At 31.4% G+C, this 16480-nt stretch overlaps 1 long non-coding RNA gene across 1 annotated transcript; it reads left to right on the top strand.

The window, feature by feature from the left end:
* On the top strand, positions 5469-13422 carry LOC109718872. The gene is made up of 3 exons (XR_002218533.1): positions 5469-5669; positions 11751-11919; positions 12995-13422. It is a non-coding gene; the product is annotated as an uncharacterized LOC109718872 (long non-coding RNA).

Below are 16480 nucleotides of genomic sequence, written 5' to 3'. Positions count from 1 at the left end.
ATGAGAAAATTCCACCTATGTCATTTTTAATTGTTGTAAAATAGAGAATCATGCATATTCATACTAGATAAAGCATATGTGAATGTTAGAATACTTAAAATACATGTATTATGTTTTATGAAAAATTGCCTCTATGTAGTAGAGAGAGATATGTGCATTGTAACTATGCATATGGTTAGCATCTATTATGTGGTTTGGAATCAAATTTCATGTAATGAAAATGACGAGAATAACATGCTCATGGATTTAGAACTCATGTTTGACATAGGAGAAAACATAATGTCATAAAGGGGCATTAGACTTGGATTATGTTTGACATAGTATACCTAATGTCATGAAGTGGTATTAGATAAAGTAAATGGTTGAACTCTACATTGTGACATAGAACTAGACCTTTGTGGTCGCTAGTATTTATACCATGTTTTAGACATGATGACATTGGACTTGAGACGGACATTTACGCTTGCTTGCTATTGTGCTCATTCGCACATACTTGTGAGGGTCGCTCCCCATAAGCCGACACTCTGGAGATAGCCATCGCGACATAAGCTCGCCCGTGCGGGATTGGGCGCCGAAATGGGATACCGTGGGGGAGGCTCATTCTTAGGGTAGGAATGTTGACTACTACGGGGCCATTAGGCACGGCGCAAGTCGGACTACCCACGGGTAGGTCCTACAAAAATGGAACTTTATTGGACTAAAATGCAAAGTTGATATTAGACAAATTAGTAAACAATGATATTTTACTAGTAGCACTTGTGGACATCATGTCGGTTACACTTATACATATTCATGTTAGAATAGCATTTATATTGTGGGAATTCATGCTAAAGTAGAGGCATAGTAGTTAGGAAGTTTATTTCATCTTTTATATACATGTTGTACCTTCCATTTACAAGTTGAACATACTACTTTGGCCTTTTTAGCCTAGTGGTGCATCTTCGCTGTGGTCAGCAATTGCCCACTGGGAACTATTGATTATAATTCTCATGCCCGCTGTTTGTTGTTTTTCTTACAGAGCCTTCCACTCCGGAAGAGGCTCGGGATCGCGGGAAAGGAATTGCCTCAAGCTAGTTAGTGAGAGATTTTACGATAGGTGGTTCACCTCTCTTTTTGTTTTTACTTTGGAGAGGATGAGAGTTTTTGTACTGATATATAGAGACTACCATTTTTGGATATTATAGCACTTGTATTTGGGTTTTGTGAATGTTCTACTTTATGTTTATGTTAGTGGATTAGTTCTTTTATTTACCTCCTTATTCTAGAATATAGTTGTTGTATGCTCTGATACTCCTAGATGCTCATTTATTATCATTTTATTTATCGCTTTGTAGTAGACGCCTTATATGTTGTAAGCATATGGCGGGTCTGGACACGCACCGGACGGGCTTCCGCTAGGTCCCGGGGCGTGACATCTCCAATGGTGGGAAAGTCACCAAGATGCAAAAAGGAGCAAAAGGGAGAGATCAATCTCCAAATCCCAAGCAAAAGAGAAGGAAAAAGGTAAGGAAAATGAAGAGCAACCTACCTCTCCTCCTTCTCTGGTTGCGCACAAAAGACCCTAGCCAAAGGGTGTGGGGCATTTATAATATTGTAACAATTACAAAGAGAACTCTCAAAAACCTGCAGTGTATGGACTGCACTGCATACCGGTATGCGAGCTGAAGTACCGGTACCAGGTAGCAGCATGCGCAAACCCGAGCCTCGGGTAAGCGAGCAAACACACAGGGTACTTGTACCCTCGCGATGCAGTACCGGTACCAGGTCCAGTACCGGTACTCGGCCGATACAGTACCGGTACTCTACCCTGCAGAGCTCAACCCGAGAGTAGCCAAAAATCTACAATTTAGAAATTTTGATGCTATGTTTTCATCATCGCTTCTCGGGATGCGAGTCATAGGTCGGAACAAAGTAAACAACCCTCCAGAAAATCCGAAAAGGCTCTGAACACAAATCAAACACTCGAACCTTACAATTTGCTAAAGTTCAGTGTGTTACACGTATCCTAATCCGTATCCTGTATATTACGGAGTCGGAGGCTTATCTTGCGCTATACGGAATTAACACGTTGAAACAAGATTTTTGCCTTGGATATATATTGGAGGAGGTTGCATGAGTTCTACTGGAATCTGGACCTACCTGAGAGCAAAAACCCTAATCTCTACCTCGCTTTCTTTTGTTTCTCGCCATTGATCTTTTGCACTAATTTTCACCGAGCTTTCTAATATGTCGCTAGATCTAGAACTTGTTGGGTTCATCTTGTGCCACCTTTAAAGCGTGCCGACGGAGTGGAACGTGAACGTTATATCACTAAAAGTAATTGTTAGAAAGCCTCGATCGCACGTGGAGGGACAATTTTGCTTTTAGAACAGTACTCTGCACATCTCGATCCACAGGCCTTTTTTAATCTTTTTCTCTACCGTATTTACTATTTAATTTCTTTTCGAAATTTTTCTAAAGCTGAAATTAAATTTTCGAATTGCTTTTAAAAAAAGTTTTATTAAAAGATTGGAAAGATTTCCAACGTAAGTATAGGATGAAAATTACTGCAAAATTTTTTTTTAATGAGCTATAAGTATAATAAAAAACCAAAAATCTAATTTAGTCTAAATTTTAAGGCCTCCTAATTTAAGTTTAATTGTAGAGAGCCGGGTCTATATATATATATATATATATATATAGGCAAGGTCCACCCTAGAGCTGCATTCGCGGCGCGTCTCACATGTGTCAGCAGGAGCGAGGGCCCTCCCCTCGTCCCCGGACTCCAACCCGCTTTTATTACAAAAAAAACGCTCGCTCTCTCTCTCTCTCTCTCTCTCTCCCCGCCAACCTATCCTCCGTGGGCCCCCACCTAAGACCTGGGATAACGATAGCATCATCAAGCGCTTGAAAGTTAACTCCATCAATTTTGCTGTGGCCACGCACATTTATTTACATTTATTATGACGCAATTGTTATATGTTTCGAAATGTTTTTGATTTGACTATTTATTACTCGGCTTAGAAAGTTAGAATGAGAAATATATTTTTAACACTTTAAATTTTTTCAAATACACTTGTAAAATTAGATTCCGTTAATAAACGAGCAGCAGCCATGGTTACTTATTTAAAATTACTACTTTCATCCTTTCAAATATTTTTTTTTATCGCCTCTATTTTTTTTTATCTGCTCTTAAATTAGTGGTAAAAAAAAATAATTTAATTTTTTTTTTTTCAAATATAATTTTTTATAACCGTCAATTTTTCTTATTTGTTCTTAACTTGGAATAAAAGTGGTATTTTGATTTTTTTTTTAATTTTGGTAAAAATTTAACCTAGGATTAACCCGAAATAAATTAATGAATATTAATTAATATCGGAGGTACTTTTGAATAATAAAAAAATATACCAGAGTATATTTGAAATAAAAAAAAATAATGATAAATAAGATATGTAAAAAATATTGAGGAATATATAAACAATTATTCCTATATTTTTATTTAGATACACAAAAATCATAACATTTGTAAAATTTATAAAGGTCTACGTCAGATTTTGTAGGTAGAGACAACTGATATGGTTTCACAGTATTTTCGCCAATAAAATATTTTTCAATTCTACCAGCATATGTATATTTGCAAAGTAATAAAATTACCTATAATTTATATTATTATAAAATTTTAATAATAAAAATATTATATTATTTTAAAATGAGTTGAGCTGGAATGCTATTAGTACCAAATAGGTTTCATTGCCACCCATCTATTTTTTATGATGGAGCCTCCAAATCGGTGATCGGCACCGTTGAATATAATTTACACCACTTGAAGTATTTAGAAACCAAATTTTAAATCTTTTTAACATCATTGACCGAATGATCAAAGGGTTTCAAAATTTATAATTTTAATGGTCGATATTAGGCGTTTTCTAGTTTAACGGTGAAAAAATATTCAAATTAATTGAATTTTGGTTAGAAAACCATTTAAACTATTTAGAACAAGATCTATACTCTCGATCTTGATTACAAAATTTCTATTATCACTTTTTAGAAGATATTTATTTTCAACCGTTCATTTTTGTCTCTACTTAATAAACAAAAGAATAATATCGGAAAAGTATGAAATTTTATTTCTAAATGTTTCAAGTGGTATAGATCATATTCAGCGATACTGATCGTCGATTTGAAGGCTCCATCATCGAAAACAAATGAGTGGCAACGAAACCCGTTTATCAATTCATTCTAAAATTATATAATTGATCCAATATTTTTCGTTAATTGACAGATTAAAATTTTATTTTCCTTTTATAGAATAACAATTCTATCATCAAATAAACTTTAATATTGTTTTTATTTTTAAACACTTTACACTCACCTTTATGTCATTTTATGCATGACCTTAAATTATAATTTCTAAAAAAAATTTGAAGAAATCGTTTTTTTCCCCCTAAAGAATAGTCCTAACGGCAAAATATAATGGTTGACGAAGAACAGTAAATCTATAGAGATAAATTTACATATCTCAGAATCTTAGATAGATATATTTACTTATTAAAACTTTAGAAATATAAATTTATAATTTTAAAATTGAATAATACTGTCCGAATACGTACCCTATGTAAAACTTATGCCCATTGATTTCTCTTTGTGTACATTAACTCACTTATCTATCAAAATTTTTATTTTTATTCTATATTTTTACTAAAATTCTAAATAAGTTATATTATTTTTTTATTTTAAGGGTGTAACATATACATCCCCATAAAAAATGCATATAAAGCTTTTTTTTTTCTTTAAAATTTTGCAAAGATGCATGTGAAACTTTGCAATCGAAACATGATGTGGTGAATAAAGTTTAGGCAATATATATATATATATATATATATATTTTTTATCATTAATCCGGAGCCATGAACCCCAAACGGGAAGTAGAAAAAAAAAGGGGGGAAAATGTATATATACTTTGCCTTTGAACATTAGTCCTGTTGTTTAACAATAGAGATTTTATTTTTTAATTTTGACAATTAGATTTTTAAATTTTATCAAACAATTTAATAGAGCACACTCTTCAATTAAAATTATAAATTACTAATTTTTTTTGACCGTATGTATTGCATATAGTTTTATAAAGCTTCAAAATATTAAAAAAGAATTATCTTTTGTATTCTAATAAAAAATATAAAAAACTAAAGTTCATTTCAATCTATTATTCGTGAATCGATCACGCTTAATTATCAAAATTATAAGAGAAAAAATAATTTTTTCGTATTTAAAAATATTAAAAATTTAAAGAATTTTTTAAATTTTAGGAGTGGGGGTTGTAAATCTTATACTTTTTTTTTGGGGGTTTATAGTAGCATTTTTCATAAAAAGAAAAACGAGGGCCAACATTTGGGCTATAAATGGGCGTCGGAGAGGGGCCTCGCAGTGACGGAGAAAGCGCGAGAAGCTTCTCTCTCTCTCTCTCTCTCTCTCTCTCTCTCTCTCTCTGTACCTCTTTCGTATATATCTCTCCAACTCAGCCTCATACTGGGTCAATAATGGCGATCTGAGGCCATCTTAGGGTTCATATCCGTGGCATCGAGCAATGCATGCGGTGATCGAGCTTTGATTCGATCTATTTTGGATTCTGCTGCTGTTGATCATCTCGAGCTTTAATTCGCTCTGCATCAGCAGGATATATATATATAAAGGTACATATATATCTTGTCTCCCCCCTCCTTTTTTTTTTTTTTACCTATATTTTTAAAATATTATTTCTACTGTGCATGAGGAGTTGGGAGAGTAGTTTCTTGATCTGGCGACTAACTCTACTTTTTTTTTTTTCCTACGAATTTATATATTTTCTTTGTGGGAGAAAGCTGATAAAACAACATCTATTTTGTTTATTTTTAAAAAAATAAATTTAGTTAAAAATATAAAATCAGTAAACTGGTATCAGTCATTTAGACCTAAGAATTTATTTATATTGTGTTCCTATATTCCGGATCTTTTGGCTTTATTTATTTTTTTATTTCCAGTATTGTTGAATTTATTAGAGTGATTGTTTCTAGTCATAAAAAAGAGATTACTCGAATTTCTGCTGGAAATTGACACCTGAACCCGGTCCATGCATCCACACATGCCTTCAACTTGTCTCATATTTATTGTTTATTTATTTCTCAAGCATCATGTTTATTATTATTATATTATATATATTAACTATCCAAAATTAAATAGAAAACGTTTTAGCGTATTGATGGGTGTTGGAGCTAGGGGTGTAAAACGGGCCGGGCGGCACGTGGGCCGCCCGGCCCGGCACGGCTGCTGGCCGGGCCGTGGCCCGGCACGACCACTGTAGCACCGGGCCGGGCCGGGCCCGGCAGGCACTTAGGGCCGTGCTGGGCCTCACATTTGGAGCCCGACGGCCCGGCACGGCACGGCCCGAAAGGGGCCTGGGCCGTGCCGGGCCGAGGGGAGGCCCGTGGCCCGGCACGGCACGGCCCGCTTGGGCCGTGCCAGCCGGGCCAGCACGGCCCGGAACCCAGGCCCAAGGCAAGTTTGCCTTGGGCCTGGGGTTTGCTCTCCTCGGGTAGAGGGCCAAGCCCTCCACCCGAGGAGAGCTCCTCCCAAGACCTTGGGAGGAGTGATTTAGAGTGATTTTGGTCCAATGGACCAAAGCAATTATGGTCCATTGGACCAAAAACCCTTCTCAACTTTTTTTTTTTTCAAAAAAAGAATACAAAAATATATTAAATAAATTTAAACACAAACTTTTTATAATTATTTTTATAAATTTTAAATTTTTTAATCAAAATATCAGTTTATATAAATATAATTTATTGTTTATATTTTTTTAAATTATATGTACATTTTTTTAAAAATAAATAAAGGGGCCGGCCCGGAGCACGGCCCGGCCCGGCACGGCCCGTGCCTTCCGGGCCCAGGGGCCGTGCTGGGCCGGATGGTAGGGAGTTCCGGCCCGGCACGGCCCGGCCCGGATTTAGCCACGGGCCGGGCCGGGCCACTCTCCAGCCCGGTTTGGCCCGGAAAATGTGGGCCGTGCCGGCCCGGCACGGCCCACATTACACCCCTACCTATTCTCAGTAATTATGGGATATCTATATTCTTATATTATCTTTTTTTTATAAATTTTTTTTTCAATTATCTATCTGTCGTATCGCGCAAGTTACTTCACTAGTATCACATGAAAGTGATAGACAAAATTAGTGAAAGAAAGAGATGCTTTGTGAGAAAGCCAAACTAAAAGCAATTCGGATATTCAGAGAGCATAAAACTTGATCTTCTTCCGCTAGATAGATTTTCACAGACAATTGGTAACTAAGTTGTTATAGAAAAAGCGGCATTAAAATAAGAAACCTGGTGATCAGGATTCTGAAAGACGAAGCTGCATGGCCTATTTACAAGCACTGTTCCTTCAGTTGGCTCTAGAAGACCTGCCAACACCTAGGAAATCATGAATTCAGTCACAACTAGCAATATAATTAACAGAAGATTGCCACAGGCTAAATATGTTAGACTAGTCAGACTGTCAGCCATTTGTTCGCAAGTAATATCACGTTACCACTCTGTTTGGCCACCCCGATGCCCCCCCAATTCCTATAAATCTAAAGAATTGGACTACTAGTTTTCGTAAATCCGTTGTTTAGTACCATAAGTTATTGAGAATTCAATCCATTCGGAAGGATTTGGTGAGATTTCTTATTAATACAAATGACTTTTTGATAAGCACTCATTTACTCTTAGGGCATGTTTGGTTCATGATTGGAATAGGAATGAGAAATGGAATTGGATTGCTTTGGAATGAAAAATGGAATGAAGAATCATCCAAAAATGTTTGGTTCATTATTGGAATGGAAATCGGAATGAAAATTTAAAATTTTTAAAAGAGAGTTTTGATTAAGAGAGAGGAAAGTGATGATGGGAGAGGAGGTAGGTGTTGATAAAAGAGAATTTTGAATAGTTTACTTTGGAATGAGCCAATCCGGGATTCAAAGCCGGATTGGATCATAAATAGATTTGGTCATTCCCATTCCGGAGTGGAATGGAAATCGGAATCCGATTCCTATAAAACAAACGGCAACTACCGGAATCAATGAATTCCATTCCAATTCCATAGTCTAAAATAGGTGAACCAAACATGCCCTTAATTATACTATATCAATAACCGCAATAACCTCAAATACCCCTTCTCAAATTAGTTATAGTATCTTCTTTTTTTTAAACTATATGTAAGGAATAAGGATCCAGTGCAAAAAGTAATCATAATGAAATGGCTTTCCATTTTTCTACCAAACAACAAAATGAATAAAACTCAATTGAACTCCGATTTAATCCAAACAAGAATTTCATTTCTCAATGAATTCAATTGAATCCTTCTTTCACGGAAAAGCAGATTATCAATAACATTAGGGGGCCGTCCCCGTAGCTGAAATTAAAAAAAAAAAAATAGAAGAACGGATTTGGACCTTGAGAANGTATCCAACCTTTTATTCTTTTCAATCGTGCGGTCATGCAGTTAAACGACTACTTCTATCCAATAATTAATGCTAATTAATTCTAATTGTATTATTATCTTTAACTAAACAAGCTACATTTAATAGCAACTACAAATTAAGGGAAAGCTTCATTCAATTCGTACTAGAAAATCTTGATAAAAATTAAATTGGGAACTTTCTGTACGTGATGGAGAACCAAAAAGGTTGAGGTTTAATTAAATTTAATTAAATCTCAATTAATTGAATGATTTATTATATATCTTGGAATTTTTTTAATTGTTTACTAAAATTAATGATTTTGTTTCTACAGTTTCTATTTTAGCTTTCCATATTTTGGGTATGCAAGACGATTCACAATTTTGGTTTGGGTATTTTTTCTGGACTTGGTAATTTTAATAAGATCTTTATTAATTTTTATTCCTAGGTGTTGATCATGCTATTGCAGGTCTCAAATTCGAAACCTAATTACTCCGTCAAGTTTTTTTTTTTTAAAGAAAAAAAAACCGAATCGAGTAACATGCTACCTTTCTCTCCTAATCATTTTGTAATTACAGATACGACCTTATGATTTATTTTTAAGCTCATCTCAACTTAACTTTGTTTTAAATTTAATCAGAGGCTAATTTAGATTCAAGTTTGGCTTGAAATTAATTTGAGCCGAACTTGAGCGAGCCTAACTTCAAGTCAAACAAGCTCGATCCCTAAACAAATCGCTTGAAATTCTTAACATCATACAATCTATATATGTAGTTGAATTTTAATATAACATTATCTAGAAGTTGATACAAAAATATGTCTAATAATTCAATATATGAAATAAATGCATGAATTATGGTATTATAATATTTCAAAAAATAATTTATAAGCTGATATATCTAATTATGCAATGAATGTTCATTTCTATTTATATTTTTATTCTAATCTCGCCTTCGGTCTCCATATTATTTATTTTTTATTTATGCAGTCAAAAAGTAAATAAATTATATAGGCAAATATATATTAGGCTGAACAATTCAATCATATGTAACTAAAATCAAAATTTTATATAAATATAATAGTTTTTTTATCTTAAAAGTATTATTTATATATTTTCTCAAGCATACGACAAATAACATTTATTTTTACTATAATATAAATAAATAATATCAAACTAGAATTTTTCGACATTGAAAAGTTAGCTATCCAAATATGGTCCAGTAACTTAAACTCTATATACATATAATTAAAATATATAATATATATTATTATCTCTAATTATATATATTTATAAATATTTTTAATAAATATATATAAAGAGCCTGGCTACGGTGCTTTTAAAAACATAATACACTTGGTGCTTATAAGTTTCTCTCCATTAGATCTATTTTTTTGGTCATTTTCACCTATTTGATTATACTATTTAACTTACCACTCACTCACCCGATTAGATCTACCTTTTTGGTCGTTCTCGCCTATTTGATTATACTATTCAACCTACTACCTACTCACCCCTAGGGGACTAGTATCACCCTAACTGCACATTCCTATGCAAAGGCTAAAAAACTGCATGCACTAATAACTTGTATTTTTAAAAACATAATAGCTCAATTATATATATATAGTTCGGCTAGGATACTATCGATAGCACCAAGGGTTTGGTGCTATCGAGTTTTCCACCGTTAGATTTAATCCTTTAATTATTTTTACCCATTAGATTATACTATTTAATCAACCACCCACTCAATCTTATGGAGCCCACATCATATATATATCTATACTATTTATAAAAGTGTGAGTTTTAAATTTTTTTCTCTTTCCAAAAATGCCTCTATCATTTTTACTAATATTTTCATGTCCAGTAATTTTCAACCAATCATTTATATATAATATATCTATACTACTTATAAAAGTGTGAGTTTTAAATTTTTTTCTCTTTCCAAAAATGCCTCTATCATTTTTACTAATATTTTCATGTCCAGTAATTTTCAACCAATTATTTCAAATAATTCATTAAGTAATAATTTATTCTTAAATACAGATATTAATTTTCTGCCATTAAATTTTATCTAACGATTGAAAATAAAAGTATCTGCCATTTTTTGTGACAATAATACCCTCGTATTTATATCATATCTTCTATCTACGCGTTTTCTAAATATTTTTCTTTCTCATGCGTAATACCTATATCCGCCAATCATTTCTCAACATAATATCCGTGAATTTCTCAAGTTACTCATTAATCCACCTATCATATACATCCATCACCTATATAATATCCAGTTAACCTTTCTCACAGGTAATATCCACGCATTTCTCAAATATCTCATCAAAATTCTAATATGTTCTCACCGTTTCTCAAAAATTTTCTCAACCTATCATAATTTTGAATTAAATATATCCTCGCACTTGAATTTAAATATTAAAATGGATCAAAATTAAATTTTAAATTTTAAATTAAACATAAATTTTATTGTGGAAATGTCTTTAACTAATTTCTTCATGTCCAGAAATTTTGAATCATTCATCACAAATAATCCATTAAATTTTGAATTCGTCAGAAACATATAATATCTCGACTACTCTCACATTTGAATTTAAATCTTAAAGTGGATCAAAATTAAATTTTGAATTTTGAATTAAATATTAAATTCTTTCTGAAAAATGTTTCTATTTTTTTTTTACTAATTTTTTTAAAAAAAAATTAAATTTTTTAAATTTAAATCTTAAAGTGGATCGAAATTAAATTTTAACTTTTAAAATTAAAAATATAATTAACATTTTAATTTTTTACTTTAAAATATATATATTTAAAGTTTCAATTTGTTAGAAATCGAAAAATATTGCAAAATATTTAATATTTCTGTGATGTAATACCCGCCCGCCATCTATGCATAATATAGATAATATCTTAGTACTCTCACATATAAACTTTTCCTCCCTTACCCAATTTTATCTCATCATAATACTTATCCATACATAAAATATATTTTTTTTAATATTTTCTCATCTTCATCTATACGTTTTATAAATACAAAGCATATCGTTTTTCATTCCCACTATACGTTTTCTCAAATATATTATTTTAGTAATATTTTATTCGTTTCTCATCGTCATCCCCGGTCGCCATCGCTACATTTGGAAAGGTATTTTGGCTCTACCTAATTCATTTTAACGTGTCATAATATAATTTTCTACCTAATTCGTCTTTCGTACACTTTGTTTTACGTTTTAAGGTTTTTAAATACTAATAAGTTTGCATTTTTATGACCTTTTTATCTTTCATATTAATTGCGCAAGTCATCGTCCTTCCGACACATCGTTGTTGTCCTTACCGGCGGCGAGACGTCATCGTCATCACCTTCGCTAATCGTTGTCGCCTTCGCTAGCACATGATCATTGTCACTTTTGTCAGCACTTCATCGTCATCCTGATCACCGGAATAATTATTTTTTCGACAATTGGAAAGGTATTTTGGTGCTACTCGATATTTTCAATTTATAACTAATTTTTCATTTTAGTTTCTAACTTAGATTTACTAGCTAAGTACATATGAAATATACGTTGCATAAAATATTAAAAATGTAATATATACTGTTTAAAATTTTTGAAAAACTAAACGTATAATTTTTAATTTTTTAAAAAAATCTAATTGTTTCAATCTTTTAATAGACGTAGATTAAGACCCACGAAAACTTAAAAACCAAACAATATTAAAATTTCTTTTACAAATAAAAAAATTCTTTAAGATGATATTAGGAAAAATCTCAAAATAATATAATAATTCAAAATTATAATAAATAGAATCGCTCAATGTGCCATACATCACGTATGATTAAACATATATAGGCATTACACAATTTATTTATTGAAAAATAATAAAATATTTTTCTAAAATTTAAAAAGATAAATATTAACAACTTTTAAATTTTAAATAGCTCATAAAAAATTAATATGATCAAAATATATTACTATACACGAAGATAAAGATTTTTAAAAAATACATAGATTCAAAAAAAATTTATCTAAGATTTAAAATACACATATTGAGAAAATAATATATACTCGATTTGTAAAATAAAATTAAAAATTGAAACAATAAAAGAATTCTATAGATTTGAAAAGATTTGCATTTTAAAATTCAAACAAAACAATAATCATACGAATTCGAAAAGATTTACACTCTATTATCTATAAAATTTATAAAAGAGTGATTTTTTTTTTTTTGCCAAAAGTGTCATTCACATATAGGTTAATTCCACTCAATTTCAATTAATCTAATCCATCTTTTTTGAAATAAATTACTTACAGCTGTAAAATTTAAGTTTTTTCTATAAAATTATAAAATTACAGTTAATCAACACCATCAAATCTAATCTAACGATTTAAATATAAAGTATTTGTCATTATTTCTATAAAAAAAATCTCTATTTTTTAATTATTTTAATTTTTTTGAAATTCATTCGTCTCGCTCGTTTTTCCATATCGTGCACGTTTTCAAAAATAAATAATCCTTCTCACGTTTTCTCTCTCACGCACGGAAGGCCGACTTCCAGGTCGAGACGGCCTGCCTTTGCGCTCGCCTTGAGGGGCCCTTACTGCCTCTCACTCGGTCCCACCCCAACTCTGTCTCTTCCTTTAAGTCCCTCGCCCCATCAGAAAGAGGAGAGACCTCTCAAGTGTAGGTAATTTAGAAATACACCCCTCAACTTTTTATTTATTTTTTTAAATCGATATCTTATTTACTTTTATTATTTTACTGATTAATTAATTTAGTATTTTTCGTCTCAATGAAAAAAAAAGGTTTAGGAGACGAATTGGTAAATGATCTAAGGATGAGGGGTCATCATACATTTTTATCTAAAAAATATACAACAACTTATCTGTCATAAAAGATTCTACCATATAATTCATGATAAAAAAAATCCTCTTCCACTATAAATGATTTTCGAGCAGATCACTCAACTATTATGTATCACATATTTCATAAAAAATTGAACTATATGATTCAAAATCGAGAAACCCCTATAATTATAGATGACTTTAAAATAAAGCTCCCTTCACTATAGGTGACTTTGAAATAGAGTCCTCAACAATTATATATTTATTTTTAATTAATATCTTTCCGATATTTATTTTTTATTAATTAATTAATTCAGTTTTCTTTGATATAGAGCAGTTAATTAAGCTATTTTTAAAATTTAGTATTTACTATTTAGGATTTAAAATTTTTGGTTAAATTTTTAGTTTATTTGGTTAAATTAGTAGTTATGTGTAAGTTAATAAAAAAAATTAGGAGATAAATTGCCAAAAGATGAGGAAGAGTTCGTACATTTTTATTTAAATAAATTATATAATTTTTTATCAACTAAATAGATCTCTAATGTGAAAGGTTTGCATGGAAACTAAATAATATGTAGAAAATGGATATTCCAAGGAGATTTTATAATCAATAATATTTTGGATATTATTTGATTCTAAATTTTGTTTGGATCATTTTAGTATGTAAATTGTTAAATAATTCATCTGTAATTTATTAGCAAAAAAAAATTAGGAGCCTGATTCATAAATGGCTCAAAAATTAAGGACCTCTAGATTTTTTTTTTATCATAATAAACGATATGATTTGTATTCATTAAAGGGGTTTCAAGTATAAAAGCTTTTGAATGCAAAATGAAACAGAACGAATTTCATGACCTAAATCATTTTTTGTATAAAAGGTTTGTATGACTTAAATCATTTTTGGTATGATTTATACAATTAAAGTGATTTTGGGTATAAATATCATTTTTGGCCTAAAAAAGTGGCTCAAATAGTATAAAAGAAATTTTTTTGTTGCCAGATGTAGAGATGTAAAATTTAATTTATCTATTCAATTGGACAATAATATTTTTAGTATCTTATGCAAATAAATATTCACTAATAATTTATTTAAAAATTATATATTACATATCAATCATGTTCAATTTTAATTATTTTGAAAAAAAATATTTTTTTATTTTTTTAAATATATGATGTGCATTACACGTGCAATTTACTAGTATATATATATATATATATATATAGAGAGAGAGAGAGAGAAGGAGATCGAGAGACGGATGGAGATGGAAGGAGAGACTCGATGTGGGAGATGAGAGAGAGAGCTGAGGGCGGTTAGGATGCTTATTGGAAGTAACGGAGGTTCCTGCTCCACTTTGTTTCAGATGTTCGGACTTTCGAATCGACGATCGGCTCCGTTAGGACTTGATCTAGAGTATTTGAAGTACCTAGAAAAATAAAATTTGCGATTTTTCAATATCATTTGCTAGTGATCGAAGTGGCTCAAATTAACGGTTGAAAATAAAATCTTAAATAAAATATGACGATATAGACATGTAAATTTTAGATCAAAGTTATTGATGTCTTATTTTATTGGGGTATAAAGAATTTTCTATCAAAATTTTATGTGATGTTGGATTATTTCTACACAGTTAAACTGCAACCGGCTTACCTACGGCCATTAAAATTATTGATTTGGAAAGCGCCTGGGGGTCGGATACTAGGCAATAGAATGATATCTAATAAAAATCACAAGATTTATTTTCTGGAGGATACTTCAAATAGTCTAGGATCAACTTTGAACGACCGGATCGGGTTAGATCGAGAGTAGACCGGTAACATCAAAACAACTTGGAAAGCACGGGGGGTCCGTGTGTTCATGAACATACTCAACCCATATTACTAGTATATATATATATAGTAGAGTATATATATATATGATAGTATATATAGAGCTGAGGCTACTATGCTGATCGGGGAAGCCCGGGAGCCTCGCGTGCTTCCATGGCGTTTGATGTTGGCGACTTCGATCGTCGTCGGCTCAGTTAAGACTTGATCTAGAGTTATGTGAGATAGTATTCTAGAAAATAAATTTCTGATGAGTTTTACAGTTATCATGCGTCTGCCTAGTGAAGAAGTGGGCTCGAAGAATCAAGGGCTGAAAATAAAAATGCTTGTACAAAAATGTAAAATATTGACGATGGAAATTTTAATCTCAAGATATTAATTTTGTTTTTATAGTATAAAGAAGTGGTGTCTATCAAAATTTCACTTTGGATTTGGGATATTTTACTGCTCGTTAAACTTGCAAACGGCTCACACGGCCATTGAAATTTGATTGATTTTGCCCATTAGTCACTAGGCAAATGATATCTAAATCATAAATTTATTTTCGAGTACTTGCAATACTCTAGATCAAGTTTACGGAAGCCAATCGACGATTCGAAAGCCGCAAACATCGAAAACGGCTGGAAGCACGGAAGGCTCCGTGCTTCGATAGGCATAGGTAGCCCTCACTTCTATACTATATTTATATATATATATATATTATATATTCAAATTTTTGAGCTTATTTGAATAAGCTCAAATAGTACGCGAAATCGCTCATTTTAAGTTCGACGTTGATATCGACGTTAAATACCACTAGTCTTCTCGGTTATTGCCGCTGCACTATTTCGCGGTAGTAGGTTTTCCTTTTTTTTTTTTTTTGTATTTTTTCCCTTAAACAAAAATATCATGAAATAAAAATAGGTCGACTTACAACAGATTTATGTATTGTCATAGATGTCAGTGTTATTTTGGCAAGAAATAAAAACAAAAGGCATAGTAGTCTTTAAATTTACTCATGATACATTACTAGCTATACAATGATTGCAACTATGATATGATCCAACTGTGGAGAACTTTTTACACTCTGAACAAATCCAAAAAAATAATATTTTATTTGAAATTTAATATTTTATTATAAAAATATATAAAGATCTTATAAATTTAGTTTTTGGGCAAACAGCTACACGAACTTCTAATATTGGTATTTAATTTTTTTTTTTTATTTTTATCAAACAATTTAATAGGCTTCTGACCTCAATTAAATTTACTAATTAATTCCATAATCGTTTTGATAGCTTATGTTGCATACTATCTTTTGCAACCTTAAAAGCACAAAAAAAAAAAATTTCTTCTATTCTAGTTTTAACATATGAAAATAAAAT

Source organism: Ananas comosus, linkage group 1 (assembly GCF_001540865.1).
Source record: "Ananas comosus cultivar F153 linkage group 1, ASM154086v1, whole genome shotgun sequence".
Classification (NCBI taxonomy): Eukaryota; Viridiplantae; Streptophyta; class Magnoliopsida; order Poales; family Bromeliaceae; genus Ananas; species Ananas comosus.
This window is presented reverse-complemented; position numbering and strand designations above follow the sequence as displayed.